Consider the following 26683-nt stretch of genomic DNA (forward strand, 5'->3'; position numbering starts at 1 on the left):
GCTCAGGCAGTGATTTGTCATCTGCAGGATGGAGGCACCTGTAATGAGCAGGAAGACTCCTGGAAAAACTGGAAGCTACTTCTCTGTTAGAGCATTCCAGGAAATATTTGCTGAAGGAGCTGTGGATGCAGCGCTGAAACCAGAGATCCTATGCAATTCCTGGGACAGGGAAGGTGAAGCATAACATTTTCAAGAGAATCTGAAGAACCTGAAGTCCCACGGTCAAAACCGTCTCAGGCATTGTGGAGCCTGAGCCTGCAGTGAGCCCTAGACTCCCAAGGATCTCTGTACCTTCCCAGTAGTGTGAGATGTCAAGATTTCTGGCCAAGAGAAAATATAAAGGGATGATTTGCACTCTCACTCTAAAAGACAAATTGAGGAAACAGCAGAAAGACAGAAGATTTTGATGTTAAGGAAGAGGCTCACGTGGGAAGACCTGCTCCAAGGACGAGGTGCCCCGATTCCCATGGTGGCATCTCCCTGCTGCTCAGCTGGAGAGCTGCTTCCACGCCAGCCGTGTCCCAGGGTGGTGGGACGCTAGCATGGCTCAGGCTGCCGAGGTGCGACCCCACGGACAGGGAAACACCAGCAGGGACCTCGCGCTGTTAAACACTGCACCCTGCGACATTTTGTCTTCTTAATGGCTGGAGGCTCTTACAAGAACATGCAGTTTTTGTCTGCACTCCAGCAAGAGGAAGAAGGATGCTTCTGACCTGATGCTGGAGAGGTTCGCTCAGAATCAGCGATCTATGCCAGTCCCTTTTGCTCTCCCAAAATCTTCAGCAGAGATGGCTGGGAATGGTTTTTTAGCCATTCTTTTCCCGCAAAAAAGCTGCTAAGTCAAAACTTAAACAGTTTGAAAACTAAAGTTGATTTTGATGAGCCTCCAAATTTTAAAATGTTCAAGGAAAATGTTTCACAGTTGGCAGAACACTTACTTTCAACTGCTCTAGCGAAAAATTTTGAAAATGACCATCCAGATTTGAAGGCTTAATTAATTTAGATGGAGAATGTGAAAAAAGACAGAACCAACAGGGCTGAAATGAGCTTTTCTGGAATAGTCGTTTCTGTAGACTCCAAGCAATTCATTGCAGGTTCACAACATTTCCAAGATTTTGATATTTCATCACTATGGGAAGAGTTTTTGATATTTTCAAAATCTCTTTGGGGGAAGAAATCAATTGCTTGTCAGTCTTTCAGCAGAACTTCCTTCCAGAGAGCGTCTGAGAAGCATCAGTGCAAACTGGGCAGGCTCTGAAATAGAAGGAGAAGGAACTGACTTCAAGCCAGACGGTCCCACGTATTGGGTGGCCACATGCTCCCCGGCACGTTTGCAGCCAGGAACGGCGCCTGTGGAGACCTCCCAGATGGCAGGCACAGTTGCAGCCAGCCAGGCTGGAGCTTCACCTAGCGCGCAAAGAGCATGAACGGTTAGACCGAGAGCTCTCCATGACAGGAGTGTAACGGCTGAGGACAGACGCCCGAGTCTCTGCCCTGGGGACTTACGGCCCTTCAGAGCAGCACGGGCAAAGCCACCACCTGCTCCGCTCCCCACGGCCGCTCGAAGACCAAGGGAGACACGGAAGCCTGATGCTGCTAACTGCCTCCTGGGCAGGACCTCCTGGGATCCTCGCTGGTTATCCTGTGGGTTTTATACACACCCGAGGCGGCAGAGGGAGGGAAGTTTATGGCCGCATTTATGAGGAGCATGAGATTATCTACATAGGCTGAAAAAAATCAGAGAAGCTATATAAAGGCGGGAAAGCGCCGTCCTTTGGCAGAGTGAATTGGTATTAGCCTGCAGTCAAAGAGGATCTTAAATTATTGTTGTCCTCTTTGTGTTGCTGTACAGTCGTGTAGAGATAAAAGCCATCTGGGAAGGTTCGGAGGGGCTGTGGGGGAGCCAGAGAAGCTCAGATAAACTGGCTGCAGTGTGCTGAAATGAACTGGGGAGCTGTAAACGCCTCTCCGTGCTTCCGGGGATGGGGCTGGTGAAGCCGCGGTACCCCGGCTGGGCAAGGCAGTTCCTTCGCCGCGTGCCTCCTCCTCCTCCTCCTCCCACACCGTGCTGCAGGGCGCCCGGGCCAGCACGGCTGCCCTGTGCCAAGCATCCGCTCTGCCAGCACCACCGGCAGTAAACACCCTTCGTCTGCCTGGCGCGTGTCCGCGTTCGGCCTCCGGAAAGCCGGAGCTGCAGGCGCGGGTCGGGGTCTCGGCGCTGCCGGGCCGTCGCTCCAGCAGCACACGGCACCCGGGCTGGAGGGGCGGCCGCGCTCCGCGGCACGGTCCCTGTCCCCGGAGAGAGGGGCTGCGGGGCCGGCGGGCGGGCACTGTGCGGGAGCAGGGGGACGGGAACGGGAGCACGCCGTTGGGGAGCAGAGGAATGGGAACCTACCGCTGGGAATGGGAACGCGCCGTTGGGGAGCAGGGGAACGGGAACGCGCCATGGGAGAATGGGAACGTGCCGTTAGGGAGCAGGGGAATGGGAAAGGGAGCATGCCGTTGGGGAGCAGAGGAATGGGAACCTACCATTGGGAATGGGAACGCGCCGTTGGGGAGCAGGGGAACGGGAACGCACTGTTGGGGAACAGGAACGCACCGTTGGGGAGCAGGGGAACGGGAACGCGCCGTTGGGGAGTGGAGGAATGGGAAAGGGAGCATGCCGTTGGGGAGCAGAGGAATGGGAACCTACCGTTGGGAATGGGAACGCGCCGTTGGGGAGCAGGGGAACAGGAACGCGCCATGGGGGAATGGGAACGTGCCGTTGGGGAGCAGGGGAAGGGGAACACGCCGTCGGGGAGTGGAGACAAGAGGTGGCCGGGCTGCTGGCACCCAGTGCGTTTCCTCCCTGGGGGGACGCGGGAGGGAAGGGGCCGAGCCAGCAGCCCAGCTGCGGTGGTTATGGGAGGGCTGAGTGCTGCACGGGGCTGCCAGGAGGAGGAGGAGGAGGAAGAGGTTCTGGGGCCACGTCCCGGCTGCAGGAAGGGAGCAGAGGTTTCTCCCCCCGGACGTGGCAGTAGCTGCGCGCCGGTGCGCAGGGGCTGGTGACTGCCTGCGGCATGGGGCGAAATCTGGGGAGCCGTTCGGAGCAGCGGTCCCCGGCGCGGCGGAGGAGGCACCAAAGCTCATGTGGGGCCGAGCCAGCCCCGCTTCAGACGAAACCCGCCGTGAGCACAGAGCCGGGCGGCGGCAGCAGTGCCAAGGGTTTGCTGCACTCGTCGGAGCCGGCAAGAGCCCCATTCCTTCGAGAAGTTTCCAAGATCGAGCGCGACCTTGAAAACAAGCCCGTCGGGAAGCACCCTTGGTGAGCGTGGTCGTGCTCAGGCGGCGCCGCGGCACAGCCTTACAAATGCGAGGGCCGGGAATCAGCCCTCCTGGCAAGCAGCAAGCTGCAAGGCATTACTGTAATCTAGTCTGCAGGAGATAAAAGCATGAACAAGCTTTGTGGAGTCAGACAAGGTCTGGAATGTTTTTCAAATGATAATGGGTCTCCTTAATAAAATGCTGAATGCAGCGCTCCAACACGGCTGAAAGTCACGAGTGGCCAAGGTTGCCTGGTCATCGCAGCCGGAGTGCACGGCCCAGGCAGCGGCTTCTAGCCAGTCACAGCATTTAGATAAATGCTGTGATAAATGCAAACTTTGGAGGTTTGCCCCAGCGCTGGCTCGCCTGGGCACCCGTTGCCTCCACCCATTGCTCGCTGGGAACCGCTCTTCCCCCACCCTCCTTTAGCAGGAAGCCGGCACTCCTAGTTACTTTGCACGTGGGAGGTCCGTGTGCCACTCTCAGCAGATGCTGCAAGGATTTATCCTGGTCCCAGCCACTTCGCCGGAGCTGTTATTAGGGACATTAGGCTGCTCCAGCATTGCTGGGACTAAGTCATTGCCCTGGGACTTGCAGTGCTGGGACACAAGCTTAGATAAGCAGGGCAGGCCCAGGGCAAGTGAGTCTTTGAGAAACGATATTGCCAATTCCCTGATGGCTTCAAAATCTGTCTTTGTTTGGTTCTGCTTTCTGATCTACTTGCATTCAGGCAGCAGTTTGTGAGGGGAATGATAAGGCTCATGAATATGGAAAAGCTACTCAAAGGGTTGGAGGGGGGTTGCTGTGACCTGGGGTGCTTTCCGGAAACGTTCGTGTCCTGGCAGTCCTTGAGGGTCGATTGCAGAAGCGACGGGCAGCTCGTGTCTGAAGCAGTCCTGGGGCCCCCATGCCCGCGGCCCTCGCCAGCGTCCGGGAGCACCCTAGATGGGAGCAGGGGATGGCCAGAGCCAGCTCCTCCTCAGGAGGAGATGAACAGGGCTCTCAGGAGATGCCTGGAGGAGCTCTGCGAGCATGGAGTGAGTCATTACCAGAGTCTGTGGAAAGGCATCTGGTTTTCCAGTAGTCATCGTGGACCATAATGCGCCATACGGTCCACGGAAGAGACACGTTTCCTTCAGCACACACTGTCCCCACCGGCAGCACATCCCAGCACCATGCTGTTTACCAAATGCAAATGAAGCGGTTTTCCAGTTCCTTGGCACCGAGCACCCTCCTCTTCACGCTGATCTCTCTGCTAGATTGAAGCTAAACATCCCCTCGGCTCTCGGCCACGTCTGCGTTGCCCCCAGGCACCGGCTGCACCGAGCGCGGGCTCCCTGCGGGGGCCTCGGGACACCCCTGGGCCTGGGGCGCACCGCGGCCCGCCGGCGCTGGGGGACCCGCCGCAGCTCCGGCGGCTCTGCACGCATCCACCGGTTATTGATGGTGCTAACAATCTTTAAAGATTAACTTCTGGGAGCGAATATAAGATCTCTGTGGAGCGCAGGGAGCGCAGTGCTTTAGCATTCGGGTGGCTGCTCCGCTGCACAGACATCTGTTTGCAAGAGGACGCGCAGAGCGAATGATCTGCCAGCGTTTGAGGGGACGCGTCCTACAAGCGCAGCCTCCCTCCCTGCGACGGCAGGTAGAGGTAACCTTGCCGTGTCTCGCAGCTGCACGCGTTGCACGGAGCCTGTGTTGGTGACACTCGTTCCTGCACTGAGTTCCCAGCACGTACTGTAAAATCAGGCGGTGTCTCCTCTGCTTTTGCCCTCCAGCATGCAGACAGGCAGGGCACGGGGGAGCGGCCGGCAGCAGCTGAGAAAGTCTCGGCCCTTCGGATGGATTTCCTGGGGCAGCTCTGAAGAGCTGGGCTGGTTTGCACAGCTGCAGAGCAAACCTGGAAGTGCGGAGCGCTGGCGCAGAGCGCAGGACAGCCGAGTTTCCGCGATCAAAGGGGGGCTGGCAGTAACGGCGGACGCTCCGTGTCGCTTTGCACAGCCCAGGCAGAGCTGCCGGGGGACGCGACCAGGTGAACGGTGGCGCCGCCGTGAGCAGCGGATTTCGGCTCAGGCGGGAGCCGAGGTCCGCAGGGAGCGTTGGCTGTGCCGGCAGGTGCCTCCTGAGAGGTCCGGTGATGCCATTGCCCTCGCTGCTGTGTGTCCAAATTTCTGACAAAGCTGCTGGAAAAAAATAGAATTTATGACTTGGGGTAATTTTATTCCCGCCCCTCGTGGTTTTTGCTCTTTCAGAGGCTGGCTGGAGCCCAGCGCTCCGCCGGCGGCCGCTGCGCAGAGCGGGTGGCGGGGCGCCCGGGGAGCTGCCAGGCGGCGATGCCCGGCTGGAGCCGCCCGCCCCGCTCCCGCTCCCGCTCCCGGGCCGCGCAGGAGCGGCTGTTAGCAGCTGCTCCGCTGCAGGACTGTTGCCCTGTTCGGCCCCAAGCATTGCTGCGTGTGCAGAGAGGAGTCAAAACGACTGGACTGGTTTTATTCCCGGGGGACGGGCAGCTCCCTGTGCTGCCTCTGGCACGCGCCGCGGGCAGGGACGGGTCTGTGACCGGCGGCGTGCCATGGAGCGTCCCGGTCCCGGGCACCGCAGTCCTCCGGTGAACACGCTCTGCCCCCGGGAAACTTTCTCCAGTACTCGCGCCGTGGTTTCCTTGTGTAATTTCTTCCCCTTACAGCCTTGCGTGCTGCCCTGATTAATTACGCCGTTTATGCCTCTGGAATATTTGCAGGCTGTTACCAGTGATGCGGGAGTGCTTTATATAAGAGAAAGGTCTGTATATCTGTAATTGCTTAATAAAGTGCTAATAGGTAGAAGCCAGGAATATTCATTATTCTTGTGGCTTTTGTAGGACCAGTAAATCTCTCTGTGGTCCGCAGAACACTCAGGGCTGCCTCGCCTTAGGATCCGCTCACAGCTTTTGCTGCACTTGGTCAACTTTGCTGCCACTTCTTGGCAAGGTGATGCCCAGGAATGACTCATACCTCAAAGCTCTTTTCCCAGGGAACACTGTTCCAAAAATGCAGTCTGAAAATAGGACAGGGCTTCTGCATGGCTTTATTGACTTGCAAATTAATATACTGAGAAAATGCCTCGGGATGAGTGCGTAGGAATTCCCGTTCCTTGGTCCCTCCTTCCCAAGCACGCGTGCATTTTGCACTCCTTACCTGTCGCACAGGTCTGTCAGCGACGTTGCTCTTCCCTCGTTCAGATCTCTAGGTGCCCCCGCCGCTTCGTGCCCCCCGCCGCTCCGTGCCTCCCACCGCTCCGTGCCCCCCACCGCTCCGTGCCCCCCATGCCGCTCCGTGCCCCCCGGCGCTTCGTGCCCCCCGCCGCTCCGTGCCTCCCACCGCTCCGTGCCCCCCGCCGCTCCGTGCCCCCCATGCCGCTTCGTGCCCCCCGCCACTTCGTGCCACCCGCCGCTCCGTGCCCCCCGCCGCTCCATGCCCCCCATGCCGCTTCGTGCCCCCCGCCGCTCCGTGCCCCCCGCCACTTCGTGCCCCCCATGCCGCTTCGTGCCCCCTGCCGCTCCGTGCCCCCTGCCGCTCCGTGCCCCCCATGCCACTTCGTGCCCCCCATGCCACTTCGTGCCCCCCGCCGCTCCATGCCCCCCATGCCGCTTCGTGCCCCCCGCCGCTCCGTGCCCCCCGCCACTTCGTGCCCCCCATGCCGCTCCGTGCCCCCCGCCGCTCCGTGCCCCCCATGCCACTTCGTGCCCCCCGCTGCTCCGTGCCCCCCATGCTGCTTCGTGCCCTGCCAGAGCATTGCCACGGCCGGGCGAGTCGCTGGCTCAGCTGGCGCGCGAGCAACCTCGGAATAAAAAGACGGGCGGAAAGGTCTTGCGACGTCCTCGCAATGCCGCTTTCCTAAGTGAGGCTGAAAAAGCTCCGTTAATGTTCAGTTTCATTTCTGTTTGTTGTTCCGTGCTGTGCCGTGCCGCACAGTGCCATGTTGTGCCATGCTGTGCCATGCCGTGCCATGCCATGCTGTGCCGTGCCGCTCAGTGCCATGCCATGCCATGCTGTGCACTGCCGTGCTGCAGTGCTATGCCATGCTGTGCCATGCCATGTCATGCTGTGCTGTGCCGTGCTGTGCTGTGCCATGCCGTGCCGTGCCGTGCCATGCCATGCTGTGCCGTGCTGTGCCATGCCGTGCTGTGCCATGCCGTGCCATGCCATGTCATGCTGTGCTGTGCCGTGCTGCACAGTGCTATGCCATGCTGTGCCATGCCATGTCATGCTGTGCTATTCCATGCTGTGCTGTGCCATGCCGTGCCGTGCCGTGCCATGCCATGCTGTGCCGTGCTGTGCCATGCCGTGCTGTGCCATGCCGTGCCATGCGATATCATGCTGTGCCGTGCTGTGCCACCCAGGAGCAGGTTTCCAAAGCCATTGGCGTCTTCAGGCAGAGACGGGCCCGGGCGTGCTGTGGGCAGCCCCGCGCTTCACCAGGGTTTGCAAAGCCACCTCAGAAACCTGGGACGGGGCAAAGCAATCGCAGGAAAGACTAAAATAAACATGTGGCCCAAAGTCTGGATGTGCCGTTTGTTTTAAAGCCTAATAACTCCGGATAATTGATAGTGGAGAGCAGTATTTTCAAAGCGTTGGATTACGAGCAGCTGTCGCTCACAAGGAGCCGTAACCTTGAGCTACGAGACATTATTGGCAGTATTTAACACAAATCTGTTTTCCATCATTGTCAAATCCCACTTCAATGTGCACCATAGGAAGAAAGTCGAATACTAAATTGATTTCTTTAATGGGAAGTGTTCTTCAGGAGATACCGACTTGTGTGGAGATGCATTAATAGGATTACAGTGGAACTGTTTAATTTTATTTTTTATGGAGATTTTTTAATGGAGATTTTCTGTCCCGGCATGCCGGTGATACACTGCTTCGCCACGCACGCTGCAGCGCAGGGCGCCCTTAGGAAGAGGTTGCTCGGAGGCTGGGCGTCCCCGCGGTCCACGCCTGCGCCGTGCGGCGCGGCGCACCCCCTCCTGCCGGGTCTGCGGGACGCGGGAGACCCGCGCCCGGCCGGACCCCCCTGCGGCGCAGCCAGGCTCGTGCCAGGCCGGCGCCGTGGAGAGGAGCCGGCAGTGAGTGAGGAGCTCTGATTTTCACTCTTTCCTGTTACAGAAATCCGAGCTGCTGGGAGATAGCGCCGGCGCTGGGCGCAGGGCGCAGGGTGCTGGGCGCTGGGCGCTGGGCGCAGGGCGCAGGGCGCTGGGCGCAGGGCGCTGGGCGCTGGGCGCAGGGCGCAGGGTGCTGGGCGCAGGGCGCTGGGCGCAGGGTGCTGGGCGCTGGGCGCAGGGCGCAGGGCGCAGGGCGCAGGGTGCTGGGCGCTGGGCGCTGGGCGCAGGGCGCTGGGCGCTGTGCACAGGGCGCTGGGCGCAGGGCGCAGGGCGCAGGGCTCTGGGCGCTGGGCGCAGGGCGCTGGGTGCTGGGCGCAGGACGCTGGGCGCTGGGCGCAGGGCGCTGGGCGCTGGGCGCTGGGCGCAGGGTGCAGGGCGCTGGGCGCAGGGTGCAGGGTGCAGGGCGCTGGGCGCTGGGCGCTGGGCGCAGGGCGCTGGGCGCTGGGCGCTGGGCGCAGGGCGCTGGGCGCAGGGCGCAGGGCGCTGGGCGCAGGGTGCAGGGTGCAGGGCGCTGGGCGCTGGGCGCAGGGCGCAGGGCGCTGGGCGCTGGGCGCTGGGTGCTGGGCGCTGGGCGCAGGGTGCAGGGCGCTGGGCGCAGGGTGCAGGGCGCTGGGCGCAGGGCGCAGGGCGCAGGGCGCTGGGCGCTGGGCGCAGGGCGCTGGGCGCTGGGCGCTGGGCGCTGGGCGCAGGGCGCTGGGCGCAGGGTGCAGGGCGCAGGGCGCTGGGCGCTGGGCGCTGGGCGCAGGGTGCAGGGCGCAGGGTGCAGGGCGCAGGGCGCTGGGCGCTGGGCGCTGGGCGCAGGGTGCAGGGCGCTGGGCGCAGGGCGCTGGGCGCAGGGCGCAGGGCACAGGGCGCTGGGTGCTGGGCGCTGGGCACAGGGCGCAGGGCGCTGGGCGCAGGGCGCTGGGCGCTGGGCACAGGGCGCAGGGCGCTGGGCGCAGGGCGCAGGGCGCTGGGCGCAGGGCGCAGGGCGCTGGGCGCTGGGCACAGGGCGCAGGGCGCTGGGCGCTGGGCGCTGGGCGCAGGGCGCAGGGCGCTGGGTGCTGGGCGCAGGGCGCAGGGCGCTGGGCGCAGGGCGCAGGGCGCTGGGCACAGGGCGCAGGGCGCAGGGCGCTGGGTGCTGGGCGCAGGGCGCAGGGCGCTGGGCGCTGGGCACAGGGCGCAGGGCGCTGGGCGCTGGGCGCTGGGCGCAGGGCGCAGGGCGCTGGGCGCTGGGCGCAGGGCGCAGGGCGCAGGGCGCTGGGCGCTGGGCACAGGGCGCAGGGCGCTGGGCGCAGGGCGCAGGGCGCAGGGCGCTGGGCGCTGGGTGCTGGGCGCAGCCGGCGGCCCCCTCGTTCCGCCGGACCGAATCGAGCCGCGCTGGCCGTCGCCGTGGGCCGAGCGTGGGGCCGGGCTGGGCGTCCAGCGCGGGGAGTAACGCGTGACGTGCCAGCGAGGAGCGGTGTTTGCCTCCTCCAGGAGTACTGCAGGCGATACGGTAATTACCTTCTTCAGCGGAGCTAATTGACATCGAGCTAGTCGGCTTTCCCGAAGCTGCTGTTTCCGGGGCCTTTGCAGGGTGGCGGCGCCTCGAGGTTCCCCGCTGCGCGGCCGCGCGGCCCCGGCAGCACGCGGCGATGCCCAGAGCTGCAGCGGCGACGGGCCGGGGAAGGGGCCGCGGAGCCCGTCCGAAGGTCTGGGAACGCGGCGGGATGCAGAGAGCCCTCCGCGGCCTGGATCTTCTCGGGACGCTTCCCGCGTGCCCTGGCACGACGCTCGTCGCTCCTGAGCGCGTGCTGAGCGCGTTGTGTTTGCGCAGGAGGCCCTGAAGCGCGGTTCATACGGGAGCTGCTGACTCGGGCTTAACTTCAGAATCGCAAATGGTGCCACATAAAAAAAATGTCTGTACCAAAGCTGTGGGCTACTGTAAAGTGGTTTACAAATCAGGCTGGCAAAGCGGAACATTTTCTTGCGATACGCAGAGGATTTATGTCTGTAAATAGACCAGAGATGTGTAGGAGGCATAGCTGATAGCTGGGCTGCAAAGGTTTGGATCCTTTGCAAACAGAAGGGCATGCAGAGGCTTTTCGCAGAGGCTCTGCCTCTGCCACAGGTTATTGCTTCTCAGCGTAGGACCGTTGTGTGAAGCTGTGCTTACGAGGCTCCTCCGCTGACGCTGCAGCTCTAGGGCTTGGGGAGCTTCGGCTGAAGCGTGGACGCGGGCCCGTCAGGCCAGCCGTTGTCTGGATATCCTTTGGAGGCAACAGGATTAACTGGGGACTCGGAGCAATCCGGTGCACAGCAGGTCCCGCTGCCTGGGCTCTGCGGGGCTCCCTCTTGGCTGCCAATGGCTAAAGCAAGGGTGCAGCAGCAGAGCTGCCGGGTCAGCGCTGCAAAGCCGGAGTGCAGAGGAAGAGGGAGCAGGAGGAGGCTCCTTCTGAACCGGAACGTGCTCCTTCCTGCACCTTCTCACCACGTGCATCTTCTAGCAACAACAGGCTGCTGGGCTGTGCTCTCTCCCTGGAGACAGGGGTGTACAGGGATACATAAGCAAATGCAGGAACATTTTTCTCCCACTGCAAAATGAGAATTTTACAATTTCTCCACTGTATCAAAATGGTTGTTCACTGCTGCTTTGTGGCCCTGGCATGTCCTGAAGTCTGGCAGTCTGCACGGCCTGGTTCGGCCCCCCTGCCCGCGACCGTGCCGGCGCCCGGGCGCTGCTCCCCAGACCCCGTTTCGCCTTGCATGCACCATTTCCCCGGCTCCCGCCGTGCGCAGCCGCCGCGTGGTTGCGGTTTGGCCCCTGGGGAGGTGTGACGGACGCCGTAAGCAGACGCACTGGGATGCGGAACGGCTGAGCGCGCCGTTTCTGACCGCGCCATCAGCTAAGGCGCGGGAGCGCGCAGGTTGGCAGGCGACCGCGGCGTGCTCCGCGGCGCTCGCCCGGAGGAGGGCACTGCCGAGGGTCGGGCGCGACGTCCGCGGGAGCAGGGGCCTGCCGGCGCCCCCGCTCCTCACGCTGCCCCGCGCCGCTTACCGAGCCGGCCCGGATCGCCCGCAGGCAGCAGGGAGCCGCTGGCGTGACGGATATGAAATCGCAGCAGCAGCTAGGGTGGATTATGGCTTTTCCTTCTCCACCTGGAAGGAGAGTTGTCTCCACATGAGTGTGAGATCGCCCGGGGCAGCCGCTGTCCCCATCCGTCACTGCCGGCCTCCAGCCAGCGAGCGCTTCCGAACTGCAGAGGCGTTCGGGCTGGAAGGAGCCTGCGCAGCGCGAGGCTGCAGTCGTCCATGGTGCCGGGTGGCTGGATGAGTCGATGCTCGGAGGCTCCTCTGCCCTGGAGCTTCGTCGTGCACGGGGCAGGTGTCCCGCCTGCGAGCTGCAGAGCAGCACCGCAAATCCTGCAGCAAACCGGTGCCTCTGTCCCCGCGGGCTGTTTGGAGGCAGCGAGCTGCGCCGTGCACTGCAGGCCTGCAGACCGCGGCTACACCGACCCGAGCACTGCATCCCCAGCCGGAGCCAGGAAAGCGGCCCCTTGCATTAGCTGTAATTTCTTATAGGAAGGCATTTGCAGCCTGTCAGAGGACCCAGAAGCAGCTAACGGGATTACCACCCGTGCTGCCGTGAGCGTTGAACGGGCAGCAGCTTTGTCCCGTGCTGAGCGCAGCAGCCGGAGGGCACAGCAGCCGAGCGCTCCGCAGGCAGAGCCTCCCGGGGCAGGACCAAACAGCAATAGCGGCCTTGCTGGAAGGGCTGTGCCAGTGTCAAGATTTATCTTTCCCAGCCACGCAAACAGTCCCCGTGGGGCTGGCAAAGCCGGCAGCGGCCATGCAGGACAGCGTGCGGAGCAGCGGTGTCAGCGGGGCAGCGGAGCCATGCCGGCCCCCGGCGCTGCCGAGCTGGGACGCGTCCTTTCCCCCAAGCGCCCGGGATGTTCGGGTGGTTCTGCTTCAGAATGGGTGAGGTTGGAAGGGACCTCTGGAGATCATCTAGTCCAACCTTTCGTGCAGCTTCAAGGCTTCCTCCCACTCCCTTCCCATCCTGCTCCCCTGGCACCGTGGTGAAGCCCTCTCGGAGGGTCCGAAATGCACTTGCTCGTGGTGCCAAGCCCTCCTTCACTTGGCACGTGCAGGAGATTTTATTGGCTGTTTGTTAACGGACTTGGGAATTAACATGAGTATTTTGCATAGTAACTGGCAGCAGCGAAGAGATCAAAATACAGAGAAACTGAAAGCGGGGAGGTTTAGCAAAGCAGAGCGTTTGCAGAAGCTAAGTGATGTCTTTGAATGCCTGGTCGTCGCTCGGCCCCGGTGATCCGTGTGCAGGTTGCTCCCTTGGCTCCGCCGGCGGGCTGCGCGGTGGCGGCGGCGGCGGAGCCCGGCGCTCCCCGGCGTGCCGGCGCTGCTGGCGCGCTGCCACGCTCCGCTGGCGCTCGCTCGGCGCGCCGTGTGCTGCCGGCGCGGGCTGCGCCGCGGAAGCGCGCACTCCCACGGCACAGGCGGGCTGCATCCTGTCGTCGTGCCGCGGCGGGGAGAGGAGCCGCGGTGCTGAAAGGCAGGTTCAGCTGAGCTGCGTCCAAAGCACCCACCTCGGAACAGGCTCCTTCCCCTCAGAGGGGCGGCTAGTTCTCACCCTCTCGATCGCGTACGTTTATGGCATCCTTATTTCTCCTTCTGACTCTTGCGGGCCTGCAGCTCCTTACCAGCTGCTGTGATGGGCCAGTGATCAATGTATGCAGTGGCGCGGGGTAATTTACGCCCCGGCATCACGCAGAGAGCACCATTCGTATGCTCCAGCCTAAATCTGCAACCCACTTGCATGAAAGCAGAAGTCCTAGATTTATTCACCTGCTCCTTCTCTTGTTTATAGTAGGCCTCCTGCTCTGTCTATGGCACCGGGGTGTATTAGCTTTTCTCAGATAATAAACTCGGCTCAGTGAAGCTAGACTTTGTGTCAAACACACTGTACCGCTCTCAAAACAGCCCCAGCAGCGTGCATCCCAATGCCAATGAGCAGATCTGGGGATGTGCTCGTGTTCTGTCAATCCCGATATGGCAAATCGCGCGAGCAGCAGCACTGGTGAGCTCTCCTCTGGGACGCTGCAGAGGCGGGACGCTTCCTCCTGCGTTCACTTTTCATTGCAGATGTTTGCATTTGGACCAATGGGCTGCGAATGTTTTCTTGCTGATTATTAGCATTAGTATGCAGATGAAAATGCAAATCAGCCCAGCTGAGACTTCCTGGGTGGCAGTGGCAGTCAAGGATTTAGTCTAGCATGATCTTGGACATGTTTAAACTCCTCAAAACAAGAGCACACAACCTGATGCAAGATTTCCTCTCAGTAACCCTCCCTGTCAACCATTTCCAGGAGACCTTATTTGCCTCAGCAATTACATTCATTCAGATATGAAGTAGAGAGAGTTTTTAATGCCCAGGGGCAAAACTCTGCTAAGATCCCCTGCTAGAAAGGCTCTGCCAGGCATCCTGTTCAGGTCCCACATTCCCAGACCCAGGAATGAATGTTCCCATTTCACAGCTCCAGCAGCATCCTGCTACTGCCTCTGTCCTTGTGTCCTGGTGTGCTCCAAGCGTGCATCTCCCATTCCCTGGGATAGAAAGAGAGCCCAGGCAGCATTTCCCTTCCTGCCACATCTGTCCATCTCATGTGGCTTGTGGAAACTCCCCTTTTTATGCTCTCCAGGTCCCTTTCCAGGGACGAGGTCAGCTGCATCCTGTGGAAAACAACATTTACTTTGAGCGACTGTGGCTCTGACTTCAGGGAATGAATTGCTTGGCCATCTCCCTCTGAATTTTAATATTTCATCATGGGAAACTAACTGTCATCTCTGTGCCAGATTCTGGCATTTCTTCTGCCAACTCTTACTAGCTTCACTTCAATATAAAGGCCAAAGCAGCAGAAGAGGCAACGAAGCCCCAGATTTCGCTGAGAGCTTGCAGTGTCTCACATTGCCAGGATTGAGCAGAATTCATGAGCTGCAAAGTCCATGAGCTTCCTAGCCTGAAGACACCTGGACCGCATCCAGCAGCGATGCACATGAGCCAGCAATGTGCCCTTGTGGCCAAGAAAGCCAATAGTATCCTGGGCTGCTTGGAAAGACTGTTGCCAGCAGGTCGAGGGCATCTCCCCAGCAGGGAGGTGATCCTGCCCCTCTACTCAGCCCTGGTGAGGCCTCATCTCGAGTACTGGGTCCAGTTCTGGGCTCCCCAGTACAAGAGAGACATGGAGCTACTGGAGGGAGTCCAGCGTAGGGCTACAAAGATGATCAGAGGGCTGGAGCACCTGCCCTATGAGGAACAGCTGTGAGAGTTGGGCCTCTTTAGCCTGGGGAAGAGAAGACTGAGGGGGGACCTTATCAATGTGTACAAGTACCTGAAGGGAGGGTGTCAAGGGGACGGGGACAAACTCTTTTCAGTTGTCCCGTGTGACAGGACAAGAGGCCATGGGCAGAAATTGAAGCACGGGAAGTTCTACCTGACCGTGAGGGGGAATTTCTTCACTGCGAGAGTGACGGAGCACTGGAAGAGGTTGCCCAGAGAGGTCGTGGAGTCTCCTTCTCTGGAGATCTTCACGGTCTGCCTGGATGCAACCCTGTCTGACGTGCTCTGGGTGACCCTGCTGAGCGGGGGGTTGGACTAGATGATCTCCAGAGGTCCCTTCCAACCTGACTGATTCTATGATTCTGTGAGATTCAGGTGGCTGTAGTTGTTGGCACCTTTGTGCTTCGTATGTGAGAAGAGGGGCAGCTTGCACCCTGCGGCACTGGGAGGCAGCAGACCGGGGGGACGGGAGAGGATGGATCTGCTCTTTTTGCCATGACTTAAACCTCTTTCCCTAGCCGGCTCCAACCCCTTTTCCGAGGGAGGCTGGAGGCTGGAGCGAAGGGATGCCGTGCATCAGCAGTCAGAGATGGTGTCTCCCGAGGAGCGGTGCCACGGTCCTGCGTGCAGTCAGGGCGCTGCTCTCTGGGCAGCAGGAGGAAGGGCAGACTGGAAGGGAAGGGCGCAGCGGAGCGGCACAGCCAGCCGGCTTGATAAGTGAGCACTTAATCAACCTCTATGTTAAAGGCTCAGGAGCTGCAGAGAGGAGCTATGGGGACAGGAAAACTTCTTCAGCAAGAGCAGGCAGGGGAGAGCGTAGCCTTCCCAGAGCCCTTCCTGCCAGAGCTGGAAAGCCCTTGCACCAAGAGCGCAAGCCAAGAAATGCTGGCACCAGGCAGCTCGGCACAGCCCTCACTGCTCTGTCCTTGTGCATAAATTACCTCCAGGCTCTGAGCTAAACAAAGGGACCTGAAATAATTCTGCATTTTAATAAAGTCAGCGTTCATGCCACTGTTGTCCTTATAGAAAGGGAATTTGCATTTCTTTCTGCCAGCTCATCTGCGTGGCCTGCCGGCCCTGGGGATCAGCTGCACTCTCCTGCACTCGCCACCCTGGGGTGTTTTGTTGCTAAATCACCGCAACAGCAGAAGTGCAGGGCAGAGCTGCCCTAAGCCCCCAGAACAAGGCGCACGTGGGAGTATCTCGAAGTCCTCTGGTGAGCAAGTCAGTCTCCAAAGCAGCACTTCTGCCGGGGAGCATGCACCTCACGCTCGCCTCGCGAGGCTGTGCTGCGCTGCCCCGAGCCCGCAGGCAGGCTCACAGCTGATTTACCTCCGTGCCAGAGGAGGAGGAACTGGCATTTGTTCCTATTTTGTGTTTCTGTGACAGATGAAGGGAAACAAACAGCAGCTTCTCACTCCCGAGGGAAAAGCAGCCCTGTGGGCTTGGAGCCCGCTGCAGGCCCTGCCTGCTGCAAGCAGCGGGTGGTGCAGCCGCCTGCGGCGCGGGGCTGCTCCCCGGCCGGCGCCAGCGGGGCCGTGCACCCTGCCTCCTGGGGCAGCCCCTTCGCTTCTAGCGTGTCTCTCTTCTCAGACCTCTGCAATTTTGGTCCAGATTCTGCCCCATGAAAATTTCACAGGCTGATACCGCTGTTGCAAAAGCTATGGCAAAGACCCTGGGTGCAGAGATCTAGCCATCGTCAGCAGCTTCCAGAACGTGTAAGCAGCAGATCTGGGTCTTACTGACCCTCTGCTGCTTCTGCTCCCCTTCTCACAAAGCAATCCGAAAGAGAAGCTAGGGGAAAAGCACATCTTTTTAGGGAAAATAAGGCAAAAACTGGTGTTGACTGAGTCCCCACTGCCTGACTCCAGGACTTGGCCAGCTCTAGACCAGTTGCTCAGTGAAGGCTGTGACGGGGAACATCACCTTTTCCTGGACAGCTGCACAGTGGAGTCCAGCCCAGAAATGCGCTTTACAAGCATCCCGACCGTTGGGGCAGCCTGCGGATGAGCGCTCTACCCGTGCCCCACCACGACCTGCCGTGCGCGGGACGTCCTCGCCGAAGCCGTAGGAGGGAGCGGGGATCGCCCGCGCGGCCGCTCTCGCGGGCGTCCCTGCGGAGAAGCCGCGGGCTGGCTGCCTTCCGCCCGCTTTCCGCTGCTGGCAAACGCGAGTGGGACGTCGCCTCTGTCTCCGTTGCGGCACTTCTGGGAATTGCCCTTAGCGCAGTGCTTTGCAGAAGCTGTTCCGCTGCAGATCTTCCCCGAGCCCCAGAAAGCAGGTTTCCCCCCTAGAGGGGCACGTGGAAAGGCTTCGTCTGTACGTGGTGCATTTTTCTCCAGGAATGACAGTGTCAGGCACCGTGGGAATCCCAGGAATGGGAATCCTGCATTACTGCAAAGCGCTGAGATCTCCCAGCTTACGGCAGCGAGGACCCGAGCGAGCGCCGTGCCCAGCCCTCGGCACTTGTGGCAGCAGCCGGGTTGCTCCGCAGTGCGTGGAGGGCTCAATTTCTTAACTCAGTCATAAATCACTTTGTGTCCCAGCTTATCTCCTGGGCCCTAGGATTTAGCAGGAGTCTGGCATGGGCTAAACTACTAATATTCTTCAGACGAAGCTAAATGGAGGCACGTAACCGAAGGGACTGTTGCCCCTGGGACTGCAACGTGCGATCCAGGGCGTGCACGGTAGCGAAAGCCGCGCGTAGCGCCCGCCGTGCGCGGCTCCGCGCCGCTCTGTGCTGGGGCAGCGTGGCCTGCGGGACGCGTGGGGCTCTGCGTGGTTTGGAGGACGCAGCCTTTCCTAGTGGGACTTCTGCAGCCCGATGTTCACCGCTCCTGACACTTCTGTGCTATTTACTGATATCGCTGCTACTTCCTTGAAGAGGTGAAACTCCAGAGATGTGACCAAGCTCTTCCCTGCCCCTGGAGCCGTGCTCAGGATGGTCGGGTTGGCACGAGGACCTGGTGCCAGCCACCACACTGGAGCATGGGGCAGGGGCATCCCCAGGGACATCAAGACGAGGGTCTCCGTGACCCCAGGGACACTGTGACGAGGGTCTCTGTGTCCCAGGGGACACCACAACAAGGGTCTCTGTGACCCCAGTGGACACTGCGATGAGGGTCTCCATGTCCCGGGGATGCTATGACCAAGGTCTCCAAGGGACGGCCATCCCGCACAGGAGAGCGGGGTTAAAGCCCAGATGTGCCATGCCAAAGCCTCTGGGGCCGCTTTTAGCCCAGGAGAAGTCCTCCAGCCTGCAGCTCTGTGCGGGCAGCGGCGCAGGGGCATTTTACAGCTTCGACCACGGAGCAGCCGCAGCCACCACCGGAGTATCCCTGCTCCCCGCGGCAGCGGCAGCAGCACGGGGGCCGCGGTGCCTCCTGCCACCTGTCCCGTCCCCGACCCTGCTACCCTCCACGGCTGCAGCTGCTCCGGGTCCCTGCTGCCAGGGAAAGCCGTGACTGGAGCCTTCAGCCTGTTCAATTACTGTCAGTTAATGATGATTAATTTATAATTAAGGGCCTCTAAAGGGTAGTGTGTGTGTTAAATAAATATTGATCTTTCATTTGTGGCTGCAGATATATTACCCCCGTTGCAGGAAATTCAACGGTGGTAGCGGCGCGGGCCAGCCCTCCGCGCGAAGGGACGACCGGCCCCGAGCACCTCCGAGCTGATCGGGTAATTCGGGGATTGCCCAGTGCCCAGTTGCCCCTCCAGACCCATCTCAGCCAGGCGCCCCAGCAGTTTGCACCTGGGTGGGAATCGCTCTGTCTCTGATATTTGGATATTAACTCCAATTGCTCGGTCCTCTCTACAGGAGGAGAGTGCTGGGAGCCGATGATTTGCCTCTTGCGTGGTCCCTAATCGGCCTTGTAAATTAAGCAAACTGTCCAGCACCTGTTAAAGTTTTATTAGCAGCTGGACTACTTAACGAATTAGTCATAGGGTAGTGCACGGCTGAGCCTGGCAGGTCCATGAAACCAGGAGCAGCACAAAGGTGGGGGCTGGGGCTGGCTGGCTGGCTCTGATAGGAGCACTGGGAGGCACTGGGAGCTGCTGGGAGGCACAAGGAGCTGCTGGGAGGCACAAGGAGCTGCTGGAGGGCACTAGGAATGGGAGCTGCTGGGAGGCGCTGGGAGGCACTGGGAGCTGCTGGGAGGCGCCTGTGGAGCAGGCTGTCGTCAGAACTTCCGATTTCCCTGAACGTGCCGTGTATTTTTTGACACAGTTCTGGCCGTGCTCTGGGGTCCTCCAGGACGCAGCAGTGGCTGCACGTACGGTGTGCTGTGCCGTGCCGTGCCGTGCCGTGCCGGGACGGCGGGAGCTCCCCGCGCCCTCTGCAAGGGCAGCGCTGCGGCGCCGAGGGACTGAGCTCGCTCCGCTCGGGCTCGTGGCCGTTCGGCGGAGGCGGCCGTGGCTGGCGGCGGGCAGGAGCCGTCTCCGGAGGGGCGCCCGGCGCGCCCGGGCTGCAGACGCCCAGCCGGGGCTTCTCCAATGAGCCCCTGGTCCCGCGTCCCTCACGCAGCCAAACCGCTGCTGGTGTCGCGCGCCGTGGTGCGTCCTGCGGGCGCTCGCCGCCGTCGCTCCGCGGGGCTGCTGCCTTCTGCAGCTCGCGCTCTCGGGGTCTGAAGCGCAGAATTTCCGCTGGTCCAGAATATTGTCATTTTCTTGCCCTGTCGTACAAGTCTGTGAGTTTTTCCTTATGCCGGAGTGTTCTCTGGCATCTGCCTGACTTTTCCATCTATAACGAGCGTGCTCTCAAGATGCGTTTTTCTGCAAATCTTGTGTCAGGTAGCTGTTAGCTATAAGGCTCTCCACAATTTCCAGTTTATGGCTGTTTTTAACTTGTGCCTTTGAAGCACCTGTAACTGCCTTGCTGGTACAGAAACGGCTATCTGTACGTTACCAACGTCCACATCAAAATCCAAATGAAGCTTCTGGAACGTCCTTCGTGCGAGGTGTCACAGACCAGCACCCGTCAGAGCACCTCTAGGCGCCGAGAAGCCTGAGCCGAGCCAAGGCGAGCTGAGCCGCGGCAGCGGGCGCCGGTGCTGAGCCCGCGGCAGTGGGGAGCTGGCCCAGCAGTGTGGGGCTCGGGGAGGTGCAAGACCCCGCACGGGCAGAGCGGAGCAGGAAGAGCCAGGGCTGGCGGTGACTAGAAACGCCGGCAAGAGATGGAGCCATCGCTTGTGTATTGTTTTTCTGCAGACGCGTCTAGTGCAGCTGCTGCCATCCCGTGCAGTTGGCTGCTCAGGTTTGCTGTCCCTGCTGGGCAAACCTGCAAGGAAGGACACGCTCACAGGCTCTGTGCATCTTCCTGCACAGCACGGAGCGATGTCCACTGCCCTGAGATGATTTTCTTCTAATTTCTTCAGGTTTCTCAACACCTGGTGCTTGGGAGTCCAGAAAACCCTCTGAAGGTGGTGCAATCCACCACAGAATGTCTGAAGGCCAGTTCACCATGCACTAGAGGCAGCAAGTCCCAAACGTCCCTCTGTCCCACCTGTGCTTCCCTCCCGCATGTAGATGGTTCAGAAGATGGGACCTGCCCCTGCCCCAGTCAAGCCATGTCCCAGACAGCATCTGAGTGCTCTCTTCTCCACCAGCACGTTCTTGGGACTCCCCACTGCCACCCCTTGCCAGGAACTCCTCTCCTTTCCCTTCTGCAGTGCATTTCTTGGAAACAGGCTCACAAGAAGAATATTGTCTCTGGCTTTCTCTTTTATTTGAGGCGTGTATTTAAAACGATGCTTTTGTTCCAAATGAATGAGTTGATTCATTCAGAAGTGCAGTTTCTGTTTTTGAATCAGCAGAGCTGTTTATGCTCGTAGTGTCCATAAAAATGTTATTTTAGTCCTGACACTGATGCTTATGAATAAAATTTAGATCTCATTCAGAAGTACATTAGCTGTAGCTATTTGGCTTCATGTTAAAGCATTAATTTTTATTGAGAAGAATACATTGCCAAGCAGTTTTTTCTCCATTTTGCAGCAAACTAAGTATCTCCAAGCGCAGACTTCAGTAAGATGAAATTACAGCACGAGCCCCTCCTGCGCTGGTCCTCACCAGTCTAAAGATTCAATTTGCAGCTGGTTTTGTTCTTTGGTTGGATTGTGATGGGAACTTCCCCGTTACGCTGCACTAACATGAGAGGCTGGAGCAGATGCATCATTGATCAGGAAGAGGGTTTCATGGGTCTGCTCCAGCCATCAGTGCGCTGGCACTGCATTACTTATTCATGAAGGGCCGGATGTTGGGTGTACTGGAGCCAATTAGCTCTCCCGTGTATTTATTGCACTTTTTTGCTTGAAGCAAGCTGTTAAATGTCAAAAATACTGTAGCATTTTAGCAGAAAGTTAATTTTTTAATAGATTCCACCTACAAAAAGGAGCTGACTGGCAGAATATTCAGCTCGTGGAGATTTATTTTTAATCCTTGCCTCTAAACAGCTTGAGATAACCAGTTTTGCATTGCTCCTGGATGAGCAGTGCTGCTGTCCTGGCCTGTCCTCCTGCCTTGGTGCAGTGGCAGCTGTGGCCTCACGTCCTGCTCAGCCTTGGCTGCGGGAGGGAGCGGTAGCGCTCGTGATGAGCAACGCAGACACCGCTCGTGGCCGCCACGGCCCCGCGTCCCGCGCTGCTCCTGGCCCGGCGCCGGCGGGGCGGGATGCTGCCGCCCGCCCGCAGGGCCCCGTCCCGGCGCCGCCCGCAGCCCCGCGCCGCCCGCGTGGGGCAGCGCCCCGGAGCTCCCTGTGAGCTGCAGCACGCTCGGCTCCTGCTGGCGCGGGGCTGGCAGCCGCCGGCCCCGGCTCGGGAGCCCCGGCCCAGGCTGCAGGTGTGTTGAGGCGAGGCTGTTGCACAGGTATCTTAGCCAAGAGGAACGCTTTTGCTTCGCTTGGTGCAGAAGGTAGCAGCTCGCAAGGCAATATCAGGGACGTGAACTTTTATGGTCCCATTTATTACCCTTGCGGGCAGTGCTGCTGCCCAGTTTGGTTTTGCTTTGCATCTGCTTGCGCCCGTGGCCGGAGGCCCGCGCGGGCGGCGCGGCGGTGTTGGCTCTGCAGCCGCCGGCGGTGCCCGCAGGAGCAGGCGGCAGGTTCGCGCTGTCCCCGGGGAGCCACCGGCGCCCACGGCCTGTGCCGGGAGCTGCGGGGCGGCGTGCTCGCGGTGGTGCAGTCTGCCCCGGCAGCACGATGGCACGAAGGGGCACCCGCGCAGTGCCCCGCACCATGCGCTCGGGGTGCAGCCGGCCGGCGTGGCGGCACGCGCCGGAGTGGCGCGACAGTGTGCCCACACAGCGCCCGCACAGCACTGTGCACCGCGTGCCCGGGGCGCAGCTTGCTGGGACGGCACGTCTGCACAGCACCCGCATGGCACTGTATGCCGTGTGCCCGGGGCACAGCCAGACAGGGCAGCACAGCAGCGCGGTGGCCCTGGCGCCTCCGCTCCTGGCAGGTCCAGTTTTCAGGCCAGGCAATGCCAGTCTGCTCTGAGATCAGCTCTCCCCTGCTGGAGGAAGCAATTAAATCACTGCTCACAGTACGCTTGGTGCTGGAAACTGAGGTGACTCTGTTTTTTCTCAATAATATAATGAGTTATTTTGAGTGATGCTAGATTTAATGGCTAAATCAATATGTGTATTTAGTGTTAGGCTTTGTTTTAGCACTAAGTGACATGAGATAAGCAGTCTTAGAGAGTGTTAATTGGTTTGTATTTAGCATTTACACTAATCAGAGTGTGCAGCACTGCCCAGGGCTCTTCAGCACTCGTAATTCTGTTTATCCACACCAGGAGTTGTTTGCTCTATTGACTGGGGTGTGATCAGCCTGGCTTTCCGCCTCCTGGAGGGCCGCACCGCGTCCGGCCGCAGCAGCAGCGGCGCTCAGCCCGCGCCTGCCGGCGAGGGGGCCGGAGGCGTGCGGCCGTGGGGAGCGCCGTGGGGAGCGCCGTGGGGAGCGCCGCGGGGCGTCAGCGCTGCAGCCGGACGGCATTTCCCTCCCTTCGCAGCTGGCATGTTCCTCTGCCCGCGGTTCGGCGGCGTGCGTGGGGCGAGATGATCCTTCCTGGTGCCTCCAGCTCGCCGCGCTGCGTCTCCGGCGCGCCGCGGGGTTTGCCGGATGCGGCTGGAGGGACGGCTGCACCGCGGGCGCTTCCCGCGGCAGAGCATCCCGGGAGCGGCCGCGCTCCCGCCCGCGGGCACGGCTGCTTCCCCCCAGCACCCGGCGCCGTTTCCTCCATAGAGCTGGGTTTGGATCGTTTAGTTTTCATCTAAACGTTTGCTCTGCAGCCGAGGCGTCGGACGGCACGCGCCCGGGCGGCTCCGAGCCCCTGGGAGCGGAGCTGCGGCTCGAGGTGCTGGCAGCCCGCGTGCCGCTGGCGGGGCCCTGGGTGCGTTCGCTCTCCCCGCCCAAGCGCGCCTCCGTCGCGGCGGAGCAGGCGTTGGCCGACGCCGCGGCACGTGCGGCCCGGCGGGGCTCTCCCCCGGCACAGACAGCTTCTCCCGGGGAGGTCAGGCGCGCCGCAGCCCGATTCGTCCTCTGGGCTGCTCTGAGCCGCCCCGAGCGGCGGAACGAGATGAAATCACTTTTATTTTACAAAGCGCCGTTGTATTGATTTCTGCCGAGCAGCCTTGCGCGGCGCGGCCGAGGCCCCGGGCGCTGCGGCCGGTGCCGCCCGCGCCGGGCTGCGGCAGCGCGCTGGCGCTCCGCGGGGCGCGCAGGGAGCCGCTCCTGCGAGGGGGAGCGGAGGGATGCCACTCAGCTCTGCTGCTCCGATTGCACTGCCGGTGTGATCCGAGTCAGAATGAGAATCATAAATCTTGATTATTCTCTGTCTCAGCTGATTTGAACCAAATGCCTTGGACAGGGATATAGTTCACATCCCGCTGAAAACTGCAAAAAAACTGATTAAATGTACAAACTGATATAAATAGCACTCTGTCTGTGTTAATGCCCAAACTGTCACTGCTCAGGGAGAGCGGGTGCTGCAAGGAGGTGCTTTCGTGCCGGACCAGGTCAGCTTCCCGGATGCTTTCGGAGGCTGCTCTCTCCCTTCATTTCGGCGCGTTGTTCCCGCAGTGCTGGCTGTTATTACCATGCCGTCAATTACAGATGGCATCTCTGATTCTGATTGCACTTCGCCTACAATTAAGCATCCTATAGAAAAATGGAAATGCTGGATCATTAACATAAAGTAATAATAAGATAAACCATTCAATTATGGAGGAAAAAACATTTTGAATAATAAGGATATTGTATGTCTAAAAGACTTTCAGATGCCAGTGTATTACCATTTTCGCATACATAATAAATGAACTTAAAACCCCCAAATAATCGTCTCACACATATAATAGATAGCTGTGCCCTGGGTGGCAGCCTGGCTGGCGCCACTCACTCTGCTCCCGCAGACGGGGCGGGCCGCGGGCCGGGAGCAGCGTCTCGCGGGGACGGGGCCAGCGTGGGCACGTGCCTCGCTGTGCTAAGTAAAGAGCGGGATGTTTTGTGTTGGAGCGGCGGAGGGATTCCTGCAAAGGGGAACGGCCGGCCAGCTGCAGCTCTTGGGGAGGCTCTGGGCTCGGCGCCGCTTCCCCCGAGGAGCTGTCTCGGGGCGTCCAGCTGCGGGAGCCCTCGGCCGTCGCTGCGGTCCGTCGGCCTCTCCGGTGGGTATCGCTCCTCCCTTGTCCTTCCCTGGCAGCACGTATCCCTCTAGCTGTCGGTGGCTCTTCTATTACTCACGGCATGGCATTAGGATAACATCCAGATACAGCTGAAGAGTGGAATTTATTTACTGCTTTTCCCTGAAAAGCTTTTAGTGGGATACAGCAGCAGTGCTTTCACTTAGGCAGCCGTTATTTCCAATTTTTTTTTTCTGGTAGAAGTAAATTTTCTAGAAGATGAAACCGAATTCCTCACAATGTAGATCCATATTATTCCTTCACTGGAAAGGCCCATCCCTGGGGAAACAGAAATGGCCTTAATTGCCCAAATGAGTCAAATCAGTATTTAGAGTGGTTTGGACAGTGCTTCTTGTTCTCACTTCCTCAGCTCTATCTTTTCCATGTAAACTGGCCTTTCCAGGAACTAAAGCCTGCAACAGCAATAGTAAATGGGGTTATTAAGAGCTATCCAGAGCCACTTCCATGCGGAGCGGCCACACACGCATCCGTGGAGAGGGCCGGCGCCGAGCGGACAGGCTGAGCTGGAGCGCGGCTCCCGAGGACGCGCGGGAACGGCCGCCCTGCGCTCCGGGCTCCGGGCGCCTCGCAGGGCCCACGGAGCTCGCTGCCCCTGCGGAGCCCCGTACGGGCACCCCGCTGCTCCTCGGAGCTCGCTCTCAGCTCTCTGCTCGTTGGCTTTAGCAGCTCTTCTTCCCCCAGGCGTTTGCCCGCACCGGCTCTGCTCGCGCGGAGGACGGCGCCGCGCGCGGCGTCCCCAGCAGCTCCGTGCGCTTGCTGGTTTGGCTGCGCCTCTCTCACCGCCAGGATTTACACCGGGTCAGGACGTCCAGGACTCTCTCCCTCCTCTTCTGAGAATGGAAAAGCATGAAGGAGCTGGCGCTCAAGGGAGCCGCGCGGCGCGTTGAAGGGGAGCTGGTCTTGAGGGAAGGCTCGGGGCCAGGCGCAGGGAAGAGCAGCCGCGCGCAGGCGAAAGCCCTCGCTCGGCAGAGGCAGCAGCGACCGCGGCTCCGCCAGCGAGAGCCCCTCTGCCTAGGCACGAGCCGCAGGGGGGGCTTTCGGGCGAGCACTGCCCGCAACTCGGGCCAGGACAGCAATTAAATCTGCTCGACGACTCTGCGATATGCCCAGCGGACAGCGTCGCGGTGCTCGGCAGAGCGCAGGAGTGAGAATTAGAATTATTTTCACTGCAGTGAGGTTAGAAATACACGTTTCCAACCTGTTGCACTGCCTCTTTCATGGCTGCATGCTGAACCATAATAAATTAAATGTTAAAATTGGACAGATCAGGCCAAATTTTCCCTGTCAAGACAATGTCACACGGAGCTCAAGTCCCCATCCGGCAGAGCTGGGGTTGCTTGGCCCGGAGCTCGGCGACGTGCTGGGGGCCGTGTGTCCGCGAGTCCCCTGAGACGACGTGCGCGCTCGGGAGCTGCTGAGCACTTCCAGTCTCGCTAGGAGCCTGCCGAGCTTTGGCGGTCGGTCGCGGCTGTTTTCTGGCTGCTGGCACAGGCCGGGCGTTCGTCAGTCATCGCTCCCGCTGGCTGCCGAGGCGGCTGGTGCAGGAGCCGGAGGGGCCCCTCCGGGAGGACGCCGGTGCTGTCGGACGGCGGGGGATTGCAGCCCAAGGCAGCAGCCGTGTCCTGGAGGAGATCCACTTGAGGAAGGAACAGCAGAAAGCAACATTTAGCATTAAGATCATAATTTCAGAATGCATTGTGCTGGCATCAACAATCTATATCAGTGGAAGTCTTTGGGGAACACAACAGTGTCATAGCTACTCAAGGCAGCGTGAATAGCGAGGGCTATTTTTAATTGCAGCTGAATGGGTCTAACCTTGTGATGTCTGTTCACAACGCGTTGCTGGATTAACGTGGGTTTCCATAGTTGCTTCTACTAAAAGACTTTAATGGATCAACTTAGTTCTCTGCCCATGATTATAGCGTTCTTACCCGCCTATCATGCTGGAGCCAGATGGTCCTGGTGAAATCAGAGTGTATTTATATTTCCGTCTGCTACTCAGCCAGCTGCCCACTGATTTTGTGGCACGCTGGTGGGAGGAGAGGAGCCTTCCTGGGGGGAGTTCACCCACTTTTCCCCTGGCTGGTATCTCCCTGCCTCCTGAAAGGCAGGCGGGGAAGCAGAGCCGCTTCCCTGGCCGGGACGGCTGGGCGGGCTTGCCCGGCTGAGTGGAGCAGAGCCCCGTGCCCGACTGGCTCCGGGCTGGGCTCCGGTGCAGCTGG

At 60.2% G+C, this 26683-nt stretch overlaps 1 protein-coding gene and 1 long non-coding RNA gene across 2 annotated transcripts in view; both read left to right on the forward strand.

Annotated features, from left to right (window-relative positions):
* Nucleotides 1–26683, forward strand: part of HS3ST4 (heparan sulfate-glucosamine 3-sulfotransferase 4) — a 59523-nt gene that overhangs the window by 22409 nt on the left and 10431 nt on the right. The window lies entirely within an intron of this gene.
* On the forward strand, nt 8323–10303 carry LOC134147421 (uncharacterized). The gene is made up of 3 exons (XR_009960005.1): nt 8323–8407; nt 9876–9920; nt 10001–10303. It is a non-coding gene; the product is annotated as an uncharacterized LOC134147421 (long non-coding RNA).

This window comes from Rhea pennata, chromosome 15 (assembly GCF_028389875.1).
Source record: "Rhea pennata isolate bPtePen1 chromosome 15, bPtePen1.pri, whole genome shotgun sequence".
In the NCBI taxonomy this organism is placed as follows: Eukaryota; Metazoa; Chordata; class Aves; order Rheiformes; family Rheidae; genus Rhea; species Rhea pennata.